The sequence below is a fragment of the Dermacentor variabilis genome, chromosome 7 (assembly GCF_050947875.1).
Source record: "Dermacentor variabilis isolate Ectoservices chromosome 7, ASM5094787v1, whole genome shotgun sequence".
NCBI lineage: Eukaryota > Metazoa > Arthropoda > Arachnida > Ixodida > Ixodidae > Dermacentor > Dermacentor variabilis.
The window spans coordinates 81,519,384-81,543,679 of NC_134574.1; the positions used below are offsets into that span (position 1 = coordinate 81,519,384).

Below are 24,296 nucleotides of genomic sequence, written 5' to 3' on the forward strand. Positions count from 1 at the left end.
CAATCACGAGGACCACAAATTCGGAGTCCGTGCCATTGCTCACAGCAGCTAATTCTTTCAATAAAAAACTCGGCATCCAACGGCAAGAAGCTTCACAGCGAACGTCGAAGCAACTAGGCTTAGCGTTGCCGCAGTGGTGGCAACGGCTGCCAGCGGATCTACGTGCGAGAGTGCCGGTTCAAGGCGGCGAGGTAATCAAAACGACAGCGGTGGTACCTTTGATTATTGCCGTTTCGGACCCGCGGTCACAGCAAAACGTCCGGAAAATCGGACGGCGAAGAGTTCTTGCGTCCGCAATTTCACACGTTCTGATACGTTGACTATATATGGGTTACGTGGCGGTGCCGCGAAGCCGTCCGAATTATCGGGAATCCGGAAAGTCGGTCGTTGACTGCACACTGGCAACTCCTCCAGCCGACGACAGCGCGTCAAAGACGATTCATCACGATTCCTGTCTGTTGCTCGAGCCAGCATTACCGCGACTTTCGACCCTTTCAATAAAATTGGCGCTAATTTTCCCTGATAGAGGCCCAAATTCCCTGAGTTTTCCCTGACTTTTTCCAGACTACTCAAAATCCCTGAGAATTCCCGGTTTTCCCGGTTGGTAGACACCCTGGAATTCTGCGTGACACTCAGGTTCATTATAAGCGGGCTCAACTGCACATGGTGAGGAGGGAGAGGGCACAAGAAGGACGTAATATCGGGTTTAATCTCTCATACAAACAGGCAGGTACAATAGTAGAGCAGCAGCTTCCAGGTTTATTTTATGCGGACAACATTGTGTTGCTAGCTAACAAGCAAAGTGATTTGCAACGTCCGGACAGGAAGGCAACAATTTAGGTTTGAAATTTAGTGTTAGAAAATCAGGTGTTATGGTATTCAATGAAAACAGTGAACAGACAGTGGCGATACAGGGCCAGGAAATACCTCGGGTAACAGAATATAGATACCTTGATATATGGATAAACGAAGGCAATAGATATATGGAAACAGGAGAAAAACAATAACAGTGAAGAGGAAGAGAAATGCGCCGATAATGAAGCACAAAGCGCTATGGGGTGTTACATTTCGCCTCCGACGTGCGGTATAGCCGGCGCGGATTCAACGGACGCCGGGGCTTCGTTCACAGCGACGGACATTTTGGCCAGTTCAGCACTGTCCCACCGCCTCCTGCTAAGCGCGTCCAGGCATGTTTAAATGCCACGGGTCTTCGTGTGTGTGTGTGTGTGTGTGTGTGTGTGTGTGTGTGCGTGCGTGCGTGCGTGCGTGCGTGCGTGCGTGCGTGCGTGCGTGTGTGTGTGTGTGTGTTGGTGCCCACCCTTGTCAAAGCGCGGCAGCCGGGGAGAGGAGCTCCCCAACTGTGAAGCGAGGAGGTCTGCCGGCGCCAGCCCGGCGGATACTTGTCGTGACGCGTTCCGTGCGCCGCCGTCACGAGCGCCTCTTCCGAGCTGTGCCTTTTCTGCCCCCGGACGCCAGAGAGGCTTCGTTTTCTTCCGTCGAGTAACGTGGACTCCCGTTTCTACACTTCGGTCGACCTGACCGGCCGCTCTTTCGCAATGCGAGAATAAACAAGTTGTTCTGTTGGCAGTCGACTCATCCTTTGCCAGGACCTTCGAATGCTTCCAGCTGTGCCCCAGGCCGCCAGGCCAATGCTACCCTTGGAGCTCGCGAGATATGAGGTCGACTGTATGCTGAGCAGCACAACGACCATCCGGGAGCAGTGCAATGAGCCCTCTGTCATGACTAGTTGCCTGCAGCGGAATGACTGCGCTGAATTCTTGGCTGCGAGGTTTGGTGAGTGCAGGACTTTCTTCTTCTGAGTTTTGCCAGACTTCTGTTAGTGTCAAAAACAAGCTGGTAATTGTGGTTGTCGTTGCTGCCGGGTTAGTTTGCGGCAAGACAATAGTGGGCAGTAGAGAAAGCAGCATTCAGAGCAGCCATGGATTTGAAGCCGTTGCGCAAAGCGAAATTGCTGGAGCTTGCAAAAGAGTTGGGTCTGGATGTCTCAGACAAACTCAGAAAACCAGAACTGCTAAGGGCTATTCTTGAGTTAGAAGCTGAGGATGACGAGCTGTCGGAATGCCTTGAGACCATTGAGGAGAGGGAGACGGCAAAAAGACAGGAACTTGAACGTAAAGAGCAACAAGAGAAAGAGGAGCGCGACCATCAACACGCTTTGGAAATGAAGTGTCTCGAGGTAGAGATGGAACGGGCTCGTAATGGAAGTCAGGCACACGGTGCAGAAAAACGAGTATCGTTCAAAATGACTGACCTGATGCGGCCGTTTAAGCTTGGAAAGGACATTGGTTTGTTCCTGGTAAACTTTGAGCGAATGTGCGAGAAGCAGGGGTTCTCTCGGGAGACGTGGCCACAGCGCTTGCTCACTTTGTTACCCGGTGAGGCGGCCGACGTAGTTGCTTGCTTGAAGAGAGAGGAGGCAGAGGATTTCGACCAAGTGAAATCGAGTCTGCTAAGAAAGTACAGGCTGTCGGCAGAGGCGTTCCGTCGGAAGTTTCGGGAAAATGAGAAAGCCAGAAGTGAGTCATATACAGAGTTTGCCTACAGGCTTATGTCAAACATGCAGGAGTGGCTCAAAGAAGAGAAAGCGTTTGGTGACCACGAGAAAGTTCTGCAGTGTTTCAGGCTGGAACAGTTTTATAGTCGGTTACCTGAGAACGTGCGGTACTGGGTCTTGGATAGGCCAGACGTTAGTACGGTGGCTAAAGCCGCTGAGCTAGCCGAGGAGTTTGTGACGCGTCAGGCTCGCGGAGCTAAGGACGGTCAAAAGGGTGAATTTGGCTCCAAGTTTGAGAGGTCGAAGTTCACGCCCATGAGAGCAAGGGGAGACAGAAGTAGTGCGGATGCGAGTGAAAGCAGTCCGACCGAACGTAAGGAGACGGCGGCAGCCGAAGCCGAACGCAGAAAGTGGTTCGAGACGAGGCAACCGCGCGTGTGTTATATGTGCCAGAGGCCGGGTCACTTTTCGGCGCAGTGTCCAGAAAGAAAAACAAAAGTCGTGTTTTTGTCATTATGCAGCACTGACGAGAACATGAAGCTTCTCGAGCCTTACATGCGAGACCTCCTCGTGAACGGGAAAGAGTGTCGAGTGCTTCATGATTCCGCAGCTACAATGGATGTAGTTCACCCCTCTTACGTAGAACCTGATATGTTCACGGGCGAGTGCGCATGGATCAAGCAAGCCGTGGAAGCTCATAGCGTGTGTCTGCCCGTAGCAAAAGTGCTTATTGAAGGACCTTTCGGAGCACTTGAGACGGAGGCCGCAGTGTCATCTATGCTACCCCCCCAGTACCCGTACCTATTTTCGAACAGGTCCGATTACCTCCTGTGCGAGAAGGGGCTTTTGTTTGGTGAGGCTAGCGTTCAGGCCTTACCCAGATCGAGAGTTCGGGAGCTCGCTGCAAAGGTGGTAGTTGCAGGGCCGACGTTGTCGAACAATGAGAAAGGGTCGGAGGCACAGCAAGCTGATATTCAGAGCACGTCCGAACTGGATAAAATTGAGCCTGTAGTGTTGAAGGCACAGATTTGCTCATCGCACCTACATCAGATGGACTTAATAGGTTGCTAAAAGTCAGCCGGTCGGCTTTGATAGCCGAGCAAAAAAAGGATGGCAGCCTAGAAAACATGCGCTGCAATGTCAAGGAAGTTATTGCCAAGAAAAATGCTTGTTTTGTGGAAAGAAGTGGGGTCATGTACCGGAAGTATCTAGACCGCAGGGGAGTGGAGTTCGATCAGCTGATCGTGCCTCAGTGCTACTGTCAGGATCTGTTGCGCTTGTCGCATGGAGGTTTGTGGTCCGGACACCTAGGAGTTAAGAAGACTAAGGACAGTCTCTTGCAAGAGTACTATTGGCCAGGGTGTTTTCGTGACGCAGAACACTTTGTGAGGACATGTGACACCTGTCAGCAGGTGGGCAAACCAGGGGACAAATCGAGGGCGCCGTTGAAGTTGGTACCTATCATTACGGAGCCTTTTAGATGGATCATTACGGAGCCTTTTAGACGGCTCGTTATTGATACAGTGGGACCTCTGCCGGTAACAACCACAGGGTACAGACACATTTTGACTGTGATCTGCCCAGCGACAAAGTTCCCTGAAGCAGTGCCGCTTAAAGAACTCAGCTCAGTTGAGATAGTCAATGCACTACTGTCCATATTTGCGCGAGTTGGTTTTCCTGCGGAAATCCAGTCAGATCAGGGCACAGTGATTACTAGCGCTTTGACGGCAGCCTTTCTCAAAAGGTGTGGGGTAAAGCTGTTACACAGCTCAGTCTACCACCCACAGTTGAATTCCGTTGAGAAGCTCCACTCCGTCATGAAGCGCGTGTTGAGAGCATTGTGTTTTGAACAACAAACTGACTGGGAGCTGTGTCTGATATGGCGGTAATGATATGGCGCACATCGCTAAAAAACAAACTCGACGTGCAGTGGGAGGGCCCAGCACGGGTTGTTCAAAAACTGTCGGACGTTAACTACGTGGTGAGTCTGCCAGGAAAACGGAAAGCACAGCAAGTTTACCACTGTAATCAGCTCAAACCCTATAGACAACGGGAAGCAGTGGTGTGTATGATGGTAAACGTTCCCGAAGAGCTTCCGGTCGAGCTTCCGGGACTAGGCTAAGTGACGAACAGGGAAGATACCGGTCAAGCCATTAGTGACTTAATCTGTAAAGCACCGCTGTCGCCTGAGCAGAAAACCGAACTACACCAGATCTTACAAGAGTTTCAAGGTCAGTTCACTGAGAGGCCTGGTAGGACTTCTGTGCTTACTCATGACATAGAACTTACCTCCCCAGAGCCAGTACGGTCCAAGGCAAACTGGGTGCCACCCCGCCAGCGTGATATTATAGAGGCTGAGGTAAAGAAAATGCTACAGCTCGGTGTTATTGAGGCGGGTGAGAGTGATTATACCTCCCCTTTGATTTTAGTTGAGGTACCGGGCAAGGAACCTCATCCTTGCGTCGACTACTGCAGGCTTAATTCCATCACTAAGGATCAAATTTATCCAATCCCTAACATCGAGGAGCGCCTTGTGAAAGTTAGTAGCGCTCAGTTTATTTCCACCCTAGATGTCAGGGGTTATTGGCAGGTTCCACTTACAGTGGAGGCTAGTAGGTATGCGGCGTTCATTTCACCGATGGGAACATTCCGTCCTAAAGTTTTGAGTTTTGGTTTGAAGAACGCGCCATACTGCTTTTCAAGCCTTATGGACAAAGTGTTGCGGGGACAGGAAGACTTCACTTTACCGTATTTAGACGACATAGCGATATTCTCTGCATCCTGGTCTGAGCATATGGCACACTTGTGGGCAGTGCTAACCCGCCTGCGCGAAGCGGGCTTGACAGTCAAGGCTCCCAAGTGCCAGTTAGCACAGGCCGAGGTTGTCTACCTCGGTCACGTGATTGGACGGGGTCGTCGCCGCCCCTCTGAAATAAAGGTGGCCGCTGTACGAGACTTCCCGCAATCGCGCACAAAGACCGATATTCAGTCGTTCTTAGGTGTCGCCGGCTACTATCAGAGGTACATCCCCAGGTACTCTGATATCGCAGCTCCCCTGACGGATGCTCTAAGAAAAACAGAGCCCCAAACAGTCATCTGGGACGAGACAAGGGAAAGAGCTTTTAGCGCCCTAAAGAGCACCCTAACAAGCCAGCCTGTGCTACGATCGCCAGACTACACAAAAGGGTTCGTTGTTCAGTGCAATGCTAGTGAGCGAGGCATGGGCGTTGTACTGTGCCGATGGGAAAATGGAGAAGTGGAACACCCCGTCCTGTATGCTAGTCGTAAGCTGACCAGTCGTGAGCAGGCATACAGCGCCACCGAGAAAGAGTGTGCGTGTCTCGTGTGGGCCGTTCAGAAATTGTCATGCTACCTAGCCGGCTCGGCTCAAGCCCCACTTGTGGAGGGGGTGCGGGCCCCTCACGAGCGTGTTCCATGGTGCTCCGTTTGTGGCGGTGGACATGCCACAAACTCACGGGAGTGTGCGGAAAAATTTCACACACACAAGATGGCCACCCCGAAGGGCGGGACAAAGGGTCTATTCGATTCAGCTGCACCACTTGAACCAGTTCACGCGGTGCCGTACCTTGCCGTTCGTTTCAGCGGTGCAGCAAAGGTGCAGCACTGGTTCAGGAATTTTCAGAACCTGCTCTGCCTGTGGTGCTGCGTTGGTGCACGCGTGGTTCACGAGCTTCCACACTTGAGAAGCCGACCACAGCAGACGATGTGAGCGAACGACTTGCCGACGCTGTCGGTACTTGTAGACGGGGTGCAAACTCAGGTTAGCCTTGTAGTCGACGAGGATGGGAGTTGTGTTCCCTTCGGCGATGGATTTACCTACAGAACGCCAGGTATGTTAACCCTTTTTAGTCACATGGGGTCAATTTCTTGTTGTAAGCTCCTTCAATTAAGCTGTCAGCACCTGTGAATATGGTGAACACGATGTATTCGTTGTTTAGCTATAGCAGTGTGCCTCTGTTTGTCAATATGCCAGTACTGAAGTGTATAAAATGAGTTATTCTGATCCGGAAATTTATCGCGCTTTGTTTCCCGTGCAACAAAGGTGGAGGGAATAGTAAGTACATAGTAACGTGCGTAAAAATTAAAAATGTTGGCTGCGATAAAAGAAAAGAAAAAAGACGTTACCGTTTATTTGTTCCATTGCATACAACAAACTCGTATGCCAATCGAGAAAAAAATTGAAGCAACTGCTGCATTCTGACACCCTCACCGATTTGTCACATATGTAGTGAAGATGAGACCACAGAACATTTTTTAAAGTTCTTGTCGACGATTTATTAGCTTAAGTAAACGAACCCTACAAATACCACCGCCTTCTTGGATTAGATTTAACTGTTCAAAATGTACTATCTTTGGGTGCCCCTACACTTCGGCATAGTGACGGGAAGGTTAGCGCTGCCAAGATTTTCTTTTAGGATCAATGAGAGTTCAACTCTGAATACAAAATTTTAAGCCTCCTTTTCATTCACTAAAATTGAATTTGAACTGTTTTATTATAATTATGGTAGAATTTTCATTTTCGTAAAATCATGCAGGCTCTACAATCTTTGTATTTTATAATTACTTAGCTATGAAATTTTGACTTATTTTACACTTTCTTATAAACTACCCAATTTTTGGCCAATCCCCCAGAGTGGGTACGTGCCACTAGGTCACAAGAATCTACATGTACATCTACGTCTGAGTGCGTAGGTTGACAAGTCGCTCCTCTTTACTGCTGAGCCCGCGTGTGAAGTTTTGAATACGTTAGTCCAGAGTAGATGCATACCTACAACTCAATGCGGTACTATTTTCTGTCACAGATGGAACGGTCATCACGGTGATATTTCAAGAATGTGACACTAACACGTCATCTGCCATGGAGGCAACGCCTGCGGACCTCGGCGTTGTACCGATGGAGGAGTGATCCAGATCCCCCGAGGCTGAACGTTGGAGTGCTCGGAGGACCCGGTTCCTCACTTTGAAATATAAAGAGCTGAATCCTCTCGTCAGGAAAAAGGGCGGCCTTAAGCAAGTTTCATTTACTTTCTCATTGACTTGTTAACAAAAAGTTAAATTTCAACTTTGTTTGGTTTGGCACTTGTGAGCATACTTCAGCAGCTTTTAATGTGCTAGAATTGCCAAATTTTAATCCATTACTTTTTTTTTCACAGGACAAAAAAGGCCATGTGGCAAGAAATTGCTCGTATGATCAATACAGAGTTCTCAGTTGTGATGACTGAGCTGCAGGTGCAGAATCAATGGAAGAGCCTTGAACGTTCATATAAGAAGACAAAAACAAAAAACAATTCATCCGGGCACTCAATGGCTTTGTGTGAATATGAAGAGTGAGTGCTGTCAACTATTGCATACAGTCTCGGGCTTTTGTATTTGCAACTAATTCTTTTCTTCTTTCATAGAGAGCTAAGTGACGTTCTTGAAAAAAAAAAAACACCACATCACACCAACAGTGCTGATGAAGCCTGGAGGAACAATTGAAAAAGACAGCAGGTGCAGTTGCCTCATTTTGACAGAAGTTTAGTTATCCCCCTTAATCCTGCACGTTGTTTTTCAGCATGTCTCCCGGCGCTGATGACAGCACTGACATGGAGCCAGAATTGTCAACGGGCAAACCCCTGACAAGGCCTGCATCAGCTGCAGTTTTGAATGCACACCCTAAGGATACCTTGCGAAGAAATAAGGACAGCACATCGTTGAATGCCCTTTTATGAGAATTCAAGGAGGCAAAGGAAGAGCGGGCCGAACGCTTTGATAGGAAAATGGCTTTGTTAGAGCGGCTGGTTACAGCTGTGGAGAAAGTTGCCACAATGGCTCCTGAATAAAAATTTTCAAAAAAAGAAAATGTGTGTGTGTGTTGTGTATTATCACCACGCAACACAAGACAACCATACAAAGTAGCCTGGGGCTTGCAGGCCCCAAACGTCTCAATTCTTTATCTTTCACAAACATTGTCTCAAAGTATATTTGCAGCATTACACAGGGTGAAGCAAAACTTATCTGCATAAGTACTGCTAGCGGCACAAGGATATGCAATTCTGTGTTTTAGCACTGCTTTTCGGCAATTGCCTTTCGCAGGCACTCACTGTAGCCTGCCACACTGCGGTCAACAACATTGCCACTGTCCTCATTGTTTCCGACTTCCTCCAAATCCGGGAGTTCCTGCAGCTCTTCGAAGAAATCTCTCTCCTCATTGCATAAGTTGTGCAGGACGCATACACCCATGATTATAAGGCAGCACTGCTTGATGCTGGCTGCGTCCACCAAGTACAGCCTGCGAAATCGCTGCTTGAGTATACCAAATGTCACCTCAATGGCAACTCGCTGCTGGGAATGGCACTTGTTATATTTCCTTTTCCAGGAGGGGAAGCTCCGCTGTGTATCCTTGTAAGGCGTCATAAGCCATGGTAGCAACGGATAGGCTGAATCCCCCAAGATGTAACCATTGCTGCATTTGGTTGCTGCAGCTTCAAAAAAGGGGCCTTCGCGGAGCACCCTGGCGTCGTGCGCCGAGCCGGGAAATCCAATTAGTACATCTATGAACTTATTCTCATGGCTGCATATGCCTTGCAGGATCAAAGAAGGAAACTTTTTTCGGTTGAAGTATGAGTGCGGGGATTCGGTCGGGGTGTTTATCTCTATGTGGCTTCCGTCCACGCAGCCAATTGTGTTTTGTGGCCCCTTCCCAGCACTCTTTATTAAGAAGCCACCCTTGCTACGTTCTTGCTGTTGCTGGTCCGCCCACGCGATCACTTCTTCACTCATGCTATGTAAAAGGTTGAGCACCCTCTCAATGCATGCATGCACAGATGACTCTAACATCAAATCTGTCTGCAATTGAGTACATGCTGCACTGGCTCCCAAGATAGCTCAAAACGATGAGACACGTTTTTTCGGCACTGATTCACGCGCGCCATCCACGAGCTTCTGGGAAGAACGGTGACGCTTGATAGCGGTCTGCAAGACAGTTAAAGGTCTCGCGTGACAGTCGGAAGAGCCGCTTAAACTCAAACTCAGAATAGCTGCCAACAACATCATCATGGTATCGTGGAATAAGATTTCGGTCTTTCCTCACCAGCTTTACGGCCAACATTACGACCAAGTCATCGAACTCCTCATCACTGTCCGAGTCCACAAGGTCCATGGCTACTTGAACGACAGTTGAGAGTGTGGCACAGTTCGTCGTCGTTCAGTGCAGCAGCGATGCTCACACACAACACACACACACCAGACCTGACCAATTTTTTCTACAACCGCAAACAGCGCAACGCAAATAGCACAAGTCACATACAAATTCACCAGCGCGTAAACAACGTGCGACACGACGCAGAAGGCCTGCACAACATCTGCACCTTGGCATTCGTTTCTCCGGGGTGCTACAGTGGAACCCCGTTCATGTCTTTCACGGGACCGGGGAAAAAAAACGTAACAGCCGAGAAAATGCAACAGTGAGGAAAGCTCCGAAAATGAATGAAAAAAGTGCAGCTTCAACTATAGACAATTTATTTCCACAGAGTGCGCTTAGGACTTTAAAAAGTCTAGATTGGCGGCTTGCCGTTTCTTTCGCTCGCTAGAAATCACCACACGTTTCTCAATAGCCTGGAAGGCCACATTGCTGTCAACGTCGCTGTGAAGTACGACGTACCTGCGGAGGAGGTCCAGAGCAGCGACGGCTTCTCCAAAGCTAGGATTTGTCAACTCCGCGGCATCATGCGGCTTGTGCTCCTCGTCGTCACCGCGCCACGGCAATGGCAACGGACGAAGGAATATCCGCGGGAAATTTTGCCCTCTTTGGCGTAGTCATGCTAACGTGCTAACGATTATTTAGCATTGCTGCGGAGCGTGCGGCGCGGCGTGGTTTCGCGAGAAACGTAAACAAGAGAGGAGAGCTGGCCCGATAGGCGGAGCAATGCCATGAGCAACGCCAACTTCCGGCTTCACTTTAGCTTCACAAAGAGTGACGTCAGGGCCTCTCCCGAGTTTCCTTCCTCCGTGAGTCGACCCTTCCAAAAACCACGCGGTGACCGTAATCACAGTGATGATAGTGACAGCATTTTTCAAGAATGGCCACTTAGTGGCGGCCTCTCGAACTCGCTTGCGGCTTCTTGCAGCCAGTTCTATAGCCAAGCCCGGCCAAGCCTGGCCAAAACTCGTCAAAAGCCAAAATGGCGGATGGAGCGCGTTGCCTACTTTAGCCCAGGCGGGTTCCCGGTGCTAACTTGCGACGTATCATGCGGGAACGTTTTCAAAGCTACTACGTAACAGCGGGGTTCCTTATACATTGGGTCCTATGGAAGCTATGCCGGGACCGCATGAAAACGACGTAGCAGCCGGGAAAACGCAGCAGTGAGGAACGTAACAGCGGGGTTCTACTGTAGTGTCGCGCTGCAGCTGCACCACTCAACTGGCGCTGCAAAAGTGTGGAACTCGCCGTGAACCACCGTGAACTGGGTTTAAGTGGTGCAGCTGGATCGAACAGACCCAAAGAGGAAAATGGCGGCCAAGAAGAAGAGCCGCCATCTTGGCCTCCCTGGTGAGTCACCAAGCCGGGACGACAGCAACACCGAGAAGCCGGCGCCACCTATTGAAGGAGCCGGCAAGCAACCGCTGAGGCAGCCGCCACCACATGGCGGCACTGGAAAGCTGTCGACGTCGCCACCACGAGGCGAGGCCAGGGCCTGGGCCAACGCCATGAAACACGGAATGCAGGTGAGCGGTACAGGCAGGGCTGCCTCCTTTTCCCCTACCTCCTCCCCCCCCTGCGGCACGCAGTGCCAAGCAGCAAGCCAAGATAGCAGCTCTCGAGGGCCAAATTGAGATGCTGCTCAAGAAAATTAATCTCCTGGAATTGCAGTCAAAACAGCCTACCACTCCTCCCTCTACCCCCACAACTGAGGCTATGGAGAGTGAGTCCGCGGCACCGAATGCAGCACTGAGCGTGGAAGCTGCACTTGAGGCCCGTCTAGAGGCCGTCATAGACGCCCATTTCAACACCCTAGAAAGTAAAATTTCCACGGCCCCTCCCCCCCCCAATCACCTCCGCCATCGCCAAAATAACTGAAAACATACCAACAATCGTCACGCAGCACATCGTGCAATCCTCGCGTGGCGTCCGAAGAACCGGTGGTCTTATCAAAGACGTGCCTGGCCGCTGTATGAAAAACGTCGCGCCGCACCATTGAAACTGAAACAGAAGACAATGACACCTGCTCACTCTACGGAATGGAGGATGCTCCCCTCCCTGCGAGTGCTGGCTCTGGAGCAGCATCCCTGCAATCGGTCTTTCCCCTCAATGGCCATGGCGGACAGCCCTCAAATTAGGCGCTCTCCCCGTATCAACTCGGCCACCCCCATCCGAATTACCCAATGGAAAAGAGTACGCATTTGGGCTGGTTGGTTCATGATTACGAGCCGACAGCGCTGTTGTCTGTGTCCCTTCGCTCGTCCCGTCGTTTAGCGCTGTTTTTATTGCTCGTACCCAATGGAACTGCCGGGGATTCTGCTCCCGCGCCAAGCAGGCGGACCTCCGGCTTTTCCTGTCAACATTCACTTCACTCCCCGCGGTGGTTGCCCTCCAGGAGCCGGGGAGCGGCGCCACCCTTACAAATTATACCACGTTCCAGCAGGACCCCTCTTCCTGTATCTGCGTGCACAAAAATTACACAGCCAACCAGGTTGATTTGGAACTCAATACTGATTATTCCTATGTGATGGTCACCCTTCATCCGCTTAGGAAACAAAACGCACCATTACATATACTAAACATCTATTGTTCTCCCAAGCTCAAAAATGCAACTTTCGCAGCCCTTTTCAGTTGCGCCCTGAAGGCTGTGGGCAGGGACCCCTTGGTGATCGTGGGCGATTTCAATGCTCACAGCACACTCTGGGGGTACGTGCGTGAAGAAAAGCGTGGGCGCAAACTAGCGGAACTTGCATTCACACTGGGCCTGACTCTTCACATCGACCCTGCACATCCAACCCGGGTGGGTAACTCCGTGACTCGGGACACGTGTCCGGATCTTAACTTCACCAAAAACATTAGACATGCAGAATAGGCCACCACCGAGAAAACCCTTGGCAGTGACCACTGCATACTCAACACAACCGTCAGAAGCAAACCATTGGCAAGATCCCACGCCCAAGCCTGCCTACCCGACTGGACCAAGTTCCGGCAAAACTACATTAATTCAGCCCCTATCCACAAACAAGGTTACCACGCGTGGTCACATGAATTTGTTGCACACCTTTGTTCGACGGAAACTCAAGTTCAACTATCGGAGGCGACGCCGGAAGTGGACAACCACCTCCTGCACCTATGAGAGGCGCAGCACAGCCTCGTCCATAGGTGGCGCCGCCAAAAACACAATCAGATTCTCAAAATTCGCATTGCCGAGCTTACCCAATGAGCAGCAGAGTACGTGGCCCAGCTCGCCGACTCGAATTGGGTGGACTGATGCAACAAGGCCACTAGATAAATGTCTAACCGGCGCACTTGGTGTCTTTCGCGCCTTGATCGATCCGGCTCAAACCAGAGCCAAGACACAAAAAGATCTCCAACAGGCTATCCATAGCTTCAACGGAGACATCTCAAAATTAGCATGCAAACTACGCAATCAATACCTTTGTATACAACAGGACGCCCGAGGGCCAGCGTATTCGTATGCAGGTTCCGAAGCTGCTTCCGTTGAAGCTGGCCTCACACTGTTTCAAAGGTCTTTAGAGCGACGTGGATTGAGATACACAACCACCTTGTGCGATGGTGACAGCCGCACATTTACTGCTATCCGAGAAGAAAAAGTTTATGGATTTGTTGATGTCTAGAAGGAGAACTGCGTCAATCATGTCCAAAAGCGCATGGGGACTGCACTGCGTAATTTAGTGCAGAAACAAAAAGGTGAGGCGAAAAAAAGCCTTGGTGGGAGAGGCAGGCTGACAAATGAGCTCATCACCAGGCTGAGCATGTATTATGGCTGTGCTCTAAAATCCAAAGACAGTGATGTGGACGCCATGCAGAAGGCTGTGATGGTGACATACAAGCATGTCACGTCCACTGACGAACATTCGGATCACAGCCCGTGTCCAAACAGTGAAAATTCGTGATGTCACAATGCTGCGAGAGCAAAAGGGAGAGCCTGAACCCAGGCACCACTAAAACTTGCCAGAACACGTGGCAGAAGCAATACTGCCTGCATGTACGCGGCTATCTGAAAAAACCCTGCTGCAGAGATGCCAGCGAGGCGAGACACAGAATTCGAATGAGAGCCTTCACTCTGATTTGGAGTTTAGTCTCAAAGGAACTGCATGCATCTCTCTTTGCCGTGCAAGCTGCTGTTGCGGAAGCTGTCCTACGCTTCCAACACTGGGAACCTGCTTGCGTCCACTGCAATCCTACAGCAGCTATACATGAATATTCCTGGCACTGCATCTCAGCGAGCAAAGGAGAAAGACAGCCATTGAAGTGCTAACTCCAGCAAGAAGCGAGAAGCCTCTTTGAGCACAAGGAAGCTGGCCAAGAAGCGGCGTAAAGATGGGATGCATCCAGATCATGCTCCTGGTGCATTTCCTTGAGATTTTATTGGTATGTTCCTAATAAAGATGTTGCAGAATGTTTTTCCTTGATTTCTCAAAACAACAATTCTAACAGACTTCCAATTTTGAAGGTAAAATAGCTTCTGTCCTATTTCAGCTACCAGCATAACTTTTTTTGGGGGGCCAGAAAGAAATGTATGCAGTAAGCAATACGCCCCTTTTCAAAGCAGTACTCCTCTCAAAAAGTTTTTGAAATGGGTCCCATGTGCGACATGTCAAGATGGCATGTTTTTCTCACAGCTTTGATGAGCTCTAACTCTTGCTCAGATTAGCCTAGAACATTGATTAATACCTTATGACACTCCCTGAACACTCTAGATAGACTTTATACTCAAACCACTGTGCTAGGGTTTTCTGTTTAGGTGCTAATATTCCTCCAAACAAAGGACCCAGCTTATACAATGGTTCTAGAGCATATCGGAAACTATTTATCCTATGGCAAAATTAGTTACATTTTTAGAATATGCACATTAAAATACACAAAGTGTGAAAATTTCGTTCAGATCTGTCCACAAATAAAAAAGTAGTCTTTCAAGTGTAGCCTCCCCCCTTAAGGGTGTGTGTGTGGTGTGCAATACGAGTTCAAGACCTCTAAATGCAGGGGGAATCACCCATTCCATTGTCCCTAATTAAAAGGGGTGCGGCCAAGACCTTGGGAGGAGCCAGGATATAATTGGGTGAACTTGCCACCAATATCTGCTGTCCTCCAACCCAGGGAACTAAGGAAAGGAGAAGTTATTTAAATGCAGGTTTTAGACTGAGCTAAGTAGTCTAGAAGCCGAGCCTACGATCTGCTGAGAAGTGTCAAGGAGCTAGTGCCATCCAGTATCGCCTGGGCCGCCTAGCTGCGTCTAAACTGCGAGTTACTAATTGACGTAAGATATGACAAACCAACGTCTGCAACAAAGCTCACAGTAGTTCCTCACAAGTTAGCCCAACCTGCTCGAGGGAAGACATCAGACCTAGTCTCCCAGGAGACCCAGCTCAGCAATCGCATCCATCGCAATGAGACTGGCTTGTCAGCGTTCTTCGGGAAAACTCTGACGGAGACTCCACGCTTTATAGACTTGCTGCTGCTGCCCGGCCGTGCATATGCTATCATTTGTTTTCTTTTGAACTCTGTTTAGTGGAGCACCATTAAGTGTATTCTTGTGTAGTGTTAGTTTAGTGTTAGTGTAGTGTAGTGTGTAGTTTAGTGTTAGTGTAGTGTTAGTTGTGTAGTGTAGTGTGTGCCGATGGTGAACGGGTGACAAGCCGTGACAACCACAAAACCAGCTTTTTGGAGCTTGTAGATTTCATTGCTCTTTAAAGGACATTTATGTTCACAAAGCACCTCCATATGCAGCAAGAATCCCATAGAGGTTTACAATGACAGCAAGTTTCTTGCCAAGTGGGTGTGCGAAGTGTTACCGAACCCGTGGATACCAATTTCACTGGCTTTTCGACAGCCATTCTCAAGTGAGAGTTTCATTTTTCCTCGACCACATTTTCTCACCCAACAGTTGGGCCATAGCTAGGCTTAGGCCATGCCTAGGTCACACGTTCTCTAGCGGCCACCTAGCTTTCCCACCGCACCCAGGCACTCACTGACATGGAGTGCGTAGTAGAAAGAACCACGATCTCAACCGAAGAATGGGAGGATGACTCTTGATAGCTGCCACCTGGTTTTCGTGCACAGGAGGAGCGACGGCTCAAGCTTTGCCAGGCCACGCTAGACCCTAAGCCCGCCGAGCAAATGCCACTACCTCGCAATGACCTGAAGCCATGCTCGCCGCCCTAGCAACAATGCGGCCCTTACCCAAGATGCCGGCCGACACCATCTACATCGTGGAGAGACCGAAGACCCAATCAACCTCACGAAGCTGCCACCCTGGCAACTATACGAAGCCCTACTCAACGCAGCGTCACTACCATACTAGCCACCAGCCTCCCGCAAACAGGTAAGGGTCTACTCTACCAACAATACATTCACTCTAAGCATACAAGACTCAACTTGAGCACAGACATACCTTCAAAGTACGTCCCTACAATTCCAGGACCGGTTCATCGAAACTAACATTTACGCCCCGCCACCAGACGATGCCTTTTGTGGGATCATGTTCCACGCATTCAACAATTTTTCCAATGAAGAAATTTTGAAAGACCTACAGAAGAGCAACCGAAACATGCCTGTGGTGGGCAGCCACCGTATGGGACAGACCAGCCACATACTTGTCACGATACTCGGGGATCATCTGCCCCGATGGATATTGTTACGTGTAGAAAGACACAGACGAAAGAGGCTATTTACAGGCTATTTACACTGGACTGGAGCCAGAGCGCCAGGCTGACATTCACTCGCGCCAAGGGCACAGACCTACTTCGTCGTCGTTCTTGCGGCGGCTCGTCTCTCGGTATATACCGATAATATCGTAATAATATTTTACCATGGCAGGCACATACACCTCTAACCTTTCTATCCCAAGGTGGAAGCCTGCTTCAGTTGTCACAAGGTGGGCCACCGAACTGACGTCTGCCCTCATCCCAGACGTAACTGATGATGCCGTTGTGGCGAAGACCACGCGCCGCCCCCGCAAGACGCCAAACCGACATGCCAGGCCTTATGTATTGTTTGCAATTGTGGACACACTACTCACATCCTAAGCTGTATACATCGCTTTGTTGAAAAGCCCACGCCACCTGGCTCAAACTCAAAGCGGGCCAAATCACCTATACGACCATTGACCCTCCGCAACGGCCACTCGCCATCCCGAGACCGGTCTTTCCCACCTCTCAGCCAACCGCTGCAGCGAGAATGGGCCAGTCGCTCGAGATTCCGTACTCGCAAAAGATCCCGCTCTCGCTTGAAGTTCCAGTCAACCAACCGCAATGCCTTGTCGTCGTCCTCCCGGGGCCATTTAACGTCGATTGAGTTATCCCTGGGTTCAACCCAGGGCTCGTCACAGTCCTCGTCCAGACCCACGAAGGTGGCCTGGGCCCAAGGACTCCTGTTATCGCTCAAATTGTCGTCACAGGAGCCGTCGCCTGACTCACACATGAGGGAGCTGGTCAGAGAAACAGTTTTCAAAAAAAATAAATTCCCTGCGGCATTCTACAGTTTTTAGCCCATTGAACATGAATATCTAGTTTAAAAAGGGCACAAACAACCACAAGTGGCTGTTTTTTGCAAGAAAACGCGCACTAGCGCTTCGGCATCGCGTGAATGCCGCTGTTGCCTGTGATTGGTCGGGACCGCTGCAACGTCATTAACCCCTTAACCGTTTTGGACGAGCTGTGCTCGTTCTTGCCAGGCCGTCCCCAAACCGTTTTGGACGAGTGTAGCTCGTCCGCGCTGAATACGTTCTTCCCTCCAGCGTTTCGGACGAGCGGCGCACGTTTGTGGCGTAGCTTGCATTTTTACTCGACAGATGGCAGCACTGACCGCTTAATTTCTTTTTCTTCAACCGCGTAAACTTTTTTTTTCGTAGGGCAACCTTGGTTTTAAAATGGCATCCAGTGGAGGCGACACGTGTATTGCTGGCCCGTCTTCTCGGAAACGGCGCTTTTCTTCGTCGTCATCTTCGTCAGACGATGGTGATTCAGACACTGATGTGTACATTGTTTCAGGGAGCGAGGATGACAGTGATGATGTTGTACTCAGCAGCTCTTCTGATGAAGAAGATGATTGCTCGGAAGCGAACTATGCGAGCGCGCGTCAGTGGATGAAGATCGACGTCACGAACATTCCTACACGACCTCCTCGGTTTCCTTTTCTGGCAGTTCCCGGTAAGACGTTCACTATAAGCTCGCCTGGTGACTTGCTTGAATATATTCAGCGTTTCCTCGATGATGAACTCATTTCAATGGTGGTCGAAGAAACTAACCGCAATGCTGCTGAGAAGGTGAAGGGCTGCGGTCCGTGTGAGCATAGCCGCGTCAAAAAATGGGTGCCGGTGACTGAGGAGGAGATGTGGGTGTTTCTTGGTCTCTTGCTGTTGCAAGGAATTGTGCAGAAGCCACGACAGGATTGGTATTGGTCCAGGAACAAGCTCTTATTCACACCTATTTTCGGAGAGGTGATGAGTGGCAACCGGTTTCAGCTCCTGATGCGGATGCTGCACTTTGCTGATAATTCCAGTATCAGCGACCTTAGCAGTCACCCGCAGCCGAAGCTGCACAAGATATGGCCGTTTCTGGTTCGGTTGTTGAAGAACTATCGCTCAGCCTACGTACCGGAGCGAGACATATCCATTGATGAAAGCCTTATGCTCTACAAAGGAAGGCTTGGCTGGGTACAGTACATTCCCCTCAAGAGAGCCAGATTTGGCCTGAAATTTTTCATGCTTTGTGAGGCGTCATCGGGGTACGTGTGGGATGTTATCATCTACACAGGAAAAGGCACCAACCTCGGCACACCAGCAAATGTCGACCCTACGTCTCCAATGGGAACGAAAGTGGTGATGAAGCTTCTGGAGCCCTTGCTAGGCAAAGGCTACTGCCTGACCGTAGATAATTTTTATACGTCACCAGAGCTCGTCGACCTCCTCCTCCTGAACCGCACAGATGTCTATGGCACAGTCAGAGCAAATAGAAAAGACATGCCTCCCGAATTCCGCACACAGAAGCTGAAAAAGGGAGAGATCCAAGCTTACCAGCGCGGTAAGTGTGTCGCCCTCCAATGGCGCGACAAAAAAGTAGTGACTGTCCTGAGCACTGTGCACAGCGCAAACATGGAGACGTTCAAAGACTCGAAAGGGAGGGACGTGACAAAGCCAAGCATCGTGCGGGACTACAACCACACAATGGGCGGTGTCGACAAGTCAGACCAGATGCTGGCGAACTACCCTGTCCCCAGAAAACGGCAGAAAATATATTACAAGAAGATTTTTCGCCACTTGCTTGATGAGTTGACATTTAACTCCTTTGTTTTGTATCAAAAGGAAGGAGGGAAGATGAACCACCTCGACTTCCGCCTCGCCCTTATTGAAGCAATCTTCAATAGGTACCTCGACCCCGCGCGAAAGATAAAGCGTGGCCGGCCTTCTGGCGTACTTGATCCCATACGACTTCAAGAGAGGCACTTTCCAGCTTACATCCCTCCAACCGAAAACAAGGCAACTCCAACCAGGAAATGCTTCATTTGCTGCAAAAAGCAAGGAGACAAAGGCCGGAAAATTAGGAAGGAAACACGATTTTGGTGCAAGAGCTGCAACAAACCGCTATGCGTGATCCCTTGTTTTGAGATTTACCACACCGTCCCAATGCTTCCTCGGTGAAGCAATCAACTTTTTGTCACCACAACTCAGTGAAAGAGTTAAGAAATCGGTGGCTGTGGTCATTCTTTAATTTTTATTGTTCATTACCAGCAGAAAGTTCCTTTTCTTTTTTCTGAGAAACAATAAACTTGAATATGCTACTTTGACTTCGTGTTTGCTTTAAATATTTTTTTAAGATCGAATACATGCTTTTTATTGCAATAATAATCGAAATCAGGAATAAAAAAAATAAGCAGTTTTGTGGAGAAATTCGTTGATATAAAAAAACGGTGAAGGGGTTAACGAGGATCACCGGTCGGCGCCGCCGTTTCAGAGCGTAACACGCTGTTCTGGTCTGGCTTCACAGATTAGTTGTAAGCATTATGGAACGTTCTCACTGTCTCGGACAGCTTGTATTTTCGCCTTACATGTTCGAACCAACAGCCGATACAGAAAACGATAGCGGCAACGACGATGTTGGATGCGCCAACAGAGAGACCAATGTGTGCACCTTCTAGCGCATTGGAAATATTAACTGGTACGTATGTTTTTTCATGTAGCTGCATGTTGCAATGACAGGAGAAAAAACGCATTTAAGTGTCACTGGGAACTTGCCGCTGGAAGAATGCCAAAGCACTAACTTCTCATTAGATTGCAAACACAGGTGCAATCCCGTGATGTCAAGCACCTTGCCGCTGCTTGTCTAAAGTTCAGTGGTTTTTTGCGTGTTGATACACGATCGCGAACATAAGTACCACATTTAAAAGCGCGCACATAGACCTCAGACTCTGCCCAGGTGGCGCTGCAGAAAAAACCATCACCAGCGCCCCCATCGCAGACTCGGCGCGAACTGAGTAGTGCAAAAAGAGCTGTCCGCAAGCGAAGGTGCATAGGCCACAATGGACCCTCTGCTTTCGGTTGTGTCGAGGCACGGTGTCCTAAAAATCAAGGACCTGGAGAGGTTCCTCCGCCCAACCACACTTCGGAAAGGGAGGAAGCTCAGCAAGGCAAAGTATTTGTACAATATAAAATAAGCCTCAGGTGTTACTTCGGCGTGCTGCAGCTCGCAAGTACAGAGAGCATCAGGTTTGTTTACAGGCATATCAGCATAAAAATATCAGCATTTAAAATTGGTTCATATCGAAAATGCCCTGAATAGCCTTTTCTTTACGGGGGAAGTCATTCACGCTATTTGTGCAAATACCAACAACTATGCATGGATGCACATCATCGAGAAACTGACCTACAGCAAGAAGGATGGTTCTTGGAGAGAGGTAACCCCAACTGAAATGATGAAGTTCATCGCCCTACTGTTGTACATGGGAGCGCTGGAACTGTTGCGGCTGCATTTGTATTGGAGTACATCAAAATTGTTTTCTGGGCTCCCCCCTCCAAACATTATGCCAAGGCGACGTTTTACCGCGCTCCTGGCCATGCTACATATTTCTGACCCAGATACAAACAACAGCGCTGCCGCACGGAAGTTAGACAAGGTGTCGTGGCTTCTTCAGCACATGAACGACTGGTCCGCGTCATTGTTCCAGCCTTATCGCGAAATTTCAGTGGACGAAAGAATGGTAAAATCCAAAGCGTGGCCTGGAATTCAACAATACATTAGAGACAAAGTTGTGGAATGGGGCTACAAATTATGGGTTCTTGCGGACCCGAACACGGGCTACACCATCTAGTTCATAGTGTATAGAGGGAAGCGTGAAAAACCTAGTGCCGATGGGCTGGCCTTTGATGTGGTCACTAAGCTTTGCGATAAGTACCTTGATCGTGGGTACATTATATATATGGACAGTGTCTACACTTCGACCTCTCTTCTTGTGCACCTCTTGGAACGCAAGACACTAACGTGCAGCACAACACGAAAAGATCGCCGGGGATTCCCCACAGAACTGAAAGGCGTCACTTGGGAGAGGAGAGCTTAAAGAGGAGACGTCCGCTGGCTGAGAGACAAGGGAGTATTGTATCTTCAATGGAAAGATCGACGTGTTGTGCATATGGTTAGCACTGCACACACAGCTAACTCGCATGTGCTTGCCAAATGGCGAGAAATGAAGGACGGGAAGTGGCAACAAATTGCCATAAAAAAGCCACAGCTCATTGACGAATATAAAGCCGGAATGCTTGGAGTCGATAAATCCGACCAGCTCATTGCCACATACAATGTTTTGAGGAAATGCATCCGCTGGTGGAAAATGTTATTCTTCCACTGCATCGACATCGCAGCTGTGAACAGCGACATTATTTTTCAAGCATATCGCACGCAGCATCCCCAAGCATCCGAGCTTTCTAGGCCTTCTCGATTTGACCAGCTGGCCTTCAGGACAGAGCTGACTGGACAGCTCCTAGAGCTAGAGGACACAGCACCCAGTTCCTGTCCCTCCCCCGCCAGCTGCACCACGCACAGCTGCACAGCACAAGCCTGAAAGAAAGGACGTCCGCCAAAACTGTAGGAAATGCTACTATAAGGAAAAGAAAGTTCAACACAAGATGAATGTGTTCTGTCGCACATTCAATGTGCATTTGTGCTTCACAACAAGAAACTGTTTCGGCGACTGGCACACCAATCTGGCTGAATGAAACATTTGTGGCTCCAAAAGTTATTGATCTACAACTTTCAATTTTGCTGTGATATTCTGCTTGGAGTGTTAACTATTTTTTACATGTCATAAGTTTTTGCTCTGAAAATATAAGCTAATCATTAAGAATGTTTGCAGTGACTCATTATTTGTTTGTGTTTGCTAATTTTTATTATGCATTTTGTTATGTTTCTTTTTCCGAAATGTGCTTTTGCAATGTGCATTTAGTACACACATTTTGGTATATAATATTGCGCTATAAGTTAATCTTTTCCTTGAAAAAAAAAAGCCGTAAGTAGGACCAATCAAGAACTTGAATATTTCACTATGTGTCTTGTAATTTTTCATAACACAAAGAGCACTGAATGTATGGGTGTAATTTTTTGAAGAAATGTTGCCTAGTGATATACCCACAATTTGTATATTCTGAAATTTCGCAAAATATTTTTTTGCCAGAGATATTACTCCTTACTCGCAAATTTTTTAAAATTTTCTTGTTTTTCTTTGTTCAAGAATTTATGTAAATAGTTTTTATATATATTGTTAAAATAAATACTATTTGAAAGCACGTTCATTTGCCTTCACTTTTATGTACTGCATGACACTGTAAACTTAGCAGCTGTTGCACAAAAGATTCCTAACTAAACCATACAAAAAACAGCCAATTTCCCCGTGGTAAGGAAAGAGTTAATCAGTGCCTTCGAGGCACACACCTTCCTTGGGCGATCAGTGGGGTTCTCGATACTACCAGATCAGGCAACCGTGCACGAAGCCATCAACATGGGTAATCACGTGCTTACCTCGAAGCTCGGCCTGTGGCAGAGATTGGACGACATTAAAACATCTATTTCCAGCACTCAACTTTGCCATGAGGTGTGGTTCCCTTAGTAAGGCAGAATGGTCTCGCCTTGACACAACGCTTCCCCCACTCATCAAACGGACCTCCACCTGCCTGACAACACTGCTAACAACTACCTTTATGGTAGCTTCGCAGCTGGTGCCATTGGCATTCCTATGGCGGCAGAAGTGCCATCTGCAGAATTAACAATGCCTTCAAACTTCTCTCCTCTGCAGACACGGAAGTCCAGAACCTAGCACTGCAGGCGCTGATCGTGGTGACAAGCAAGAGGACGAGACGGCTTGCAGAACCTGGTGACACGGCCGCCTGAGCGGCGAGACGGAGGGCGACTTCCGGGGCCATGGCGACGCAGCTCCAGTCCATGTGGGCAGAAGCCCGCAGAATTCTCGGCATCTTGGTATCACCTGAGAATTCAAAGAAGGCCCCCGCATTTCCAGTGGTGACAACACTTGGTCCGAGGAAACGTACTAAGGTGGTGAGGACACTCAGGACGGCACTGGCGAACGCATGAAATCACATCATCATCATCATCAGCCTGGTTACGCCCACTGCAGGGCAAAGGCCTCTCCCATACTTCTCCAACAAACCCGGTCATGTACTAATTGTGGCCATGTCGTCCCTGCAAACTTCTTAATCTCATCCGCCCACCTAACTTTCTGCCGCCCCCTGCTACACTTCCCTCCCCTTGGAATCCAGTCCGTAACCCTTAATGACCATCGGTTATCTTCCCTCCTCATTACATGTCCTGCCCCCCCCCCCCATTTCTTTTTGTTGATTTCAACTAAGATGTCATTAACTCGCGTTTTTTCCCTCACCCAATCTGCTCTTTTCTTATCCCTTAACGTTACACCCATCATTCTTCTTTCCATAGCTCGTTGCGTCGTCCTCAATCTAAGTAGAACCATTTTCGTAAGCCTCCAGGTTTCTGCCCCGTACGTGAGCACTGTTGTTACAGCTCACAGCTGTTATATACTTTTCTCTTGAGGGATAATGGCAACCTGCTGTTCATGATCTGAGAATGCCTGCCAAATGCACCCCTGCCCATTCTTATTCTTCTGATTATTTCAGTCTCATGATCCGGATCTGCAGTCGCTACCTGTCCTAAGTAGATGTATTCCCTTACCACTTCCAGTGCCTCGCTACCTATCGTAAACTGCTGTTCTCTTCCGAGACTGTTAAACATTACTTTAGTTTTCTGCAGATTAATTTTCAGACCCACTCTTCTGCTTTGCCTCTCCAGGTCAGTGAGCATGCATTGCAATTGGTCCCCTGAGTTACTAAGCAAGGCACTATCATCAGCGGATTGCAGAGTTACTAAGGTATTCTCACGATCTCCACCAAATCCCCGGTCAGGGGAAAGTGATAGAGTGCGTTGCCAACGACCGGAGCAGTTCCCACTTTGTGCATACTGGCCAATTCACGAGGGTTGCTAACTGGTGTTTCGTTCACCGGGCTCAACTCAATGTTGTTCCCCTGAATGCAGGGAGGCCATG

General features: G+C 49.0%; 1 protein-coding gene across 1 annotated transcript in view; it reads right to left on the reverse strand.

Annotated features, from left to right (window-relative positions):
- Nucleotides 1–24,296, reverse strand: part of LOC142587566 (uncharacterized) — a 94,317-nt gene that overhangs the window by 60,401 nt on the left and 9,620 nt on the right. The gene's annotated exons all lie outside the window — the stretch shown is intronic.